This window comes from Aplysia californica, unplaced genomic scaffold, assembly GCF_000002075.1.
Source record: "Aplysia californica isolate F4 #8 unplaced genomic scaffold, AplCal3.0 scaffold00236, whole genome shotgun sequence".
Lineage (NCBI taxonomy): Eukaryota > Metazoa > Mollusca > Gastropoda > Aplysiida > Aplysiidae > Aplysia > Aplysia californica.
In genome coordinates, this window is record NW_004797506.1 from 975,604 (window position 1) to 979,526 (window position 3,923).

The 3,923-nt window shown below is 41.6% G+C and overlaps 1 protein-coding gene across 1 annotated transcript in view; it reads right to left on the minus strand.

Annotated features, from left to right (window-relative positions):
* LOC101855498 (ceramide-1-phosphate transfer protein) overlaps positions 1–3,923 on the minus strand; it is an 18,342-nt gene that overhangs the window by 11,598 nt on the left and 2,821 nt on the right. The gene's annotated exons all lie outside the window — the stretch shown is intronic.

Consider the following 3,923-nt stretch of genomic DNA (forward strand, 5'->3'; position numbering starts at 1 on the left):
ATGGATGGTTAGTTGGATGCATGGTAGGATAGTTATGGATGGACCCCTAGGGGAAGAGAAGAGACAAAAACCCCCTTATTGGGCTCTCACCATTACCCCCCCCCCCCCCCCCCCCACACACACACACATCCATACGCGAGCACACATATACAAACACACACTCACTCACTCACACACGCACACAAACAAACAAACAAACAAACAAACAAACAAACAAACAAACAAACAAACAACAACAAAAAACCCGTAAAAATTCTTTTCGTGTAAAAGCTGACTGTCTGTGTAGTCGACCCCCCCCCCCCCTTCCCTTTCCCCCATTATATAAAACATAATCACCTAAGAGAAATCAACGTTAAATTGTTTTTATAAGGCCAACGTTTGAAACATTTCCAAACTATTCAAGTACATTGTACATGTGTATATTTCTCTTGTCGGCTATATAATATATTTAATTATATACAAGTATATTATTTGGTGTGAACACAATTTTCAATAGAACAAGTAACACTCATTGGATCTAGCTCGAGGACAGTTGTATTAACAGAAAAAAAAAACTAACAGGTGACCACATTAGTTTACTCCTCCTCCTCCTCCTCCTCCTCCCCCTCCTCCCCCTCCTCCTCCTCCTTTTTCTCTTCCTCCTATATCCTCCTCCTCCTTTTTCTCCTTCTCCCCCTCCTCATTTTTCTCCTCATTTTCCTCTTCCTCCTCCTCCCCCCTCCTCCTCCCAATCTTCCTCTCTTCCTCCAAAATAATTTAAAATATAACTGTAGGCCTGATAATAACAGTAATAATAACAGTGATTTTATAACAGTAATAATAACAATAATGATAATAATAATGATGATGATAATAAAAAATAATAATAATAATAATAATGATAATAATAATAATAATAATAATAATAATAATAATAATAATAATAATAACAATAAGGTTCTGTGAACCTTATAAAAAACGAATAGAGCAAAACATAGCAGCTATTCATGATAGGGACGACGCAAGATCAATGAAAACTTCCGGGTCAACGTTTCTTGCTTCAACTTTCAGTTTTCAGCCCTGTATTTCCACGTGTACTGTGTTTTTAAAGTGGAACCTAGACATCTGGCTTGATACCAGGACCCCAACGTCGACCCATCGCTGTGTTCAGGGCTATCTCCCGTCGAGGTGAATACAGCTAGTTTTGACCTGATTTGCATAATTCCGGGGAGTGAGGCGTAAGCTGGGAAGTGGTTTTTCTATCTTTGGCCTTGGCTGGGACCGCTGCTGCTCGTGTGCTCTGTTCGACAAGTAAGAGTGTAGTGTTGTCTTAGTCTACGAAGAGGGAGATACTTTGAGACTTGAAGCTAAGGTATGGCTAGATATAGGATTATTAATACTGGTTCATAGTTAAGCTCAATAAGTAGATCTAGAATCTAGTTCTATTAGTACAGGTACTGTCTTAACTTATCTTAAGGCTAGTTAGACCTTATTTTATCTACGTTTTTAAATAAATATCTTAATCTTTGATAGATCTAGATCTAGGCCTATGAATGGAGTTGTAAGAAAGTAGAAAGTATAGATTCTACCTATCATGAAGAAACCGCTAGATTTTTAAAAGAGCCTCCTTAACGAGCGACCACCCCAAACAAACACAATAAAGATTTCGAAGTGTATACAGACCCGGTAACCGGGAACAAAGTCTCAAAGTATACAGACCCGGTAGGGGAACTCTTTTGTGATTTCAGAACGAATTGATTATTCGGACTCGAGTCCGACTATGAAAAAATGTTATTCGGACTCTGATTCTTGTTCAGCATGACATCACTTCCAACTTCCTGTGACTCGTGACTCCGGCTTCCTGTCCTGCCTCACTCGTGACTCGCCTCTCAGGCTGGGTAGAGACCGGGATCACTTCGGGCAAAAAGGCGTTTTGTGCAGGAGCCGAGTTTTAATCTTATGATGAATTTGAGGCCGGCCTGAAAAGTTACATAGCGCTTCTAATAAATGTTTATTTGTCAAGAGGTTATCAGAAGCAATTAAAGATGGCTCGTTAGCGTGTGTCGGGGTCGGATGGGCGGCCTGCACACGTGTGGCTGTGAGCGTGTCAGGGAGGGGGGTGGGGGGGGCACTATCGGTCCGGGGGTTGAACGTCGCATACGCGTCATTCTTTTTCCCCCCGGCAACTGATCATTATTACAATGGTATTTTTTTACTTTCCCTCCCGTCTCACACTCAGCTACCAGTTGTCTATTTTCTACTAAATATTGATGCGCTGAACACGAATATCAACTTCATTTCCATCGCAAATTAATAGTTTTTGAAATATTTGATTGTTTTTAACCGAGATAGACATGCTTAGGACCAATCGGGGGGTTCCAGGGGGGCCTGCCCCACTGGTGTAAAAGAAAATCTGGGGGGTTACAGGGGGGCATGCCCCCCTGTTTTTACATATAATTTGATATTTTACAGTTAGATTTGAAATTGTCTTGAAAATAATTGATAAGCGACAGTTTTAGTGGCTTTATGTGTGATCTGCAGCAAACAGTACAGCAGTTTGACCCCTGAAACAGTGCATCTGTGTGCGGGAGTGAAAGTAAAAATTTACCACAATAATAAGCTAGTCTTGACGTAGATCTACATAATGAAGTGTGCGCTGGTCTATGGAATCAAAAGTTGCCGTATGCTCAGCTCTACACAGCAACACAACTTTTTCTGGATAAACAGCTCATAATATGCAGGTGCCAGGTGGTCTGCTAATCTTCAATTTCACCTTTTTCTACAACAAAGAAAGTGGGAAACATGGGGGGTGGGGGGGCGTATCAATGAGGCAGCGGGCATCGGATCAGCAGAAAAGGGGGGGGGGGGGGGGGACTAAAAAATGGCGGAAAATTAGAAGCACTGAACGTTAGAACGAAGACACTTCCTTTTTTCGGGACCCGAGTCCGAATAACATTTTTTCATATTCGGACTCGAGTCCGAATAAGAATTTTTAAAATTCGGACTCGAGTCCGAATATGAAAAAATGTTATTCGGACTTGAGTCCGAATAACGACGGCCATTTCAGAAAGTTTTAGCGCCCAGACCCGGTAGTGTGTGTGTGTGAGAGAGAGAGAGAGAGAGATGCTAGCAAAAATGTATGACATGCCCCAGTTGGCAGGAGGGAACGAGAGAAAGAGTGGGAAATAGGTGGGGAGAAAGAAAGACAGAGACAAACAAAGAAAAAGAGAAGGCGAGCAATACACAGAGGAGAGAGAGAGAGAGAGGCAGAGCAATAGAGAGGGTGACTGCTCAATTGAAATTATTACTCTTTTCTTCAAAATGTGATTTCTCCAACTCTAAAACGGAGGAAAAACGATCGTTGATCGAAAAGACATCCGCAATCTTCATTTAGATCTAGATTCCAGATCTAGGCTAGCCTCGAAACTAGATCAATGATTTATGTCTGTCTATCTAGATCTAGACCATTAGAAGAACCTGGGTCTACCCTGAGCCAAGACGACGCTGAAACTTTCCGAAATCACAAAAGAGTTCCCCTACCGGGTCTGTATACATACTTTGTGACTTTGTTCCCGGTTACCGGTACACTCCCTAAAGATTTAAGAGATCTAGATCCAACCCTAAACCAAACCCTAGACAAAACCCCTAGCCCTCTGTTCTACTCTGTCTATAATGATAATGGTCACTGGTTACGGAAGTCCTCCCCCACTGACGGACACTAGAACTCACTGTTCTCCATGGCTATGAGTCCTTTGCCTTTGTCTTGTTTGAGAGAAATGTTTTTCTGATGAATGAGTCTTCGTCCATCATGGAGTGGTCCATTTGTACTTTTTTCGATCTAGCTGAGATCTATGTGATTTTATGTTTTACTAATTAAAACTTAAAATTTTGAAATTTGTGTAAGCATGATTCCTTTTTATTTCATGGGTGGGGGGGGGGGGGGA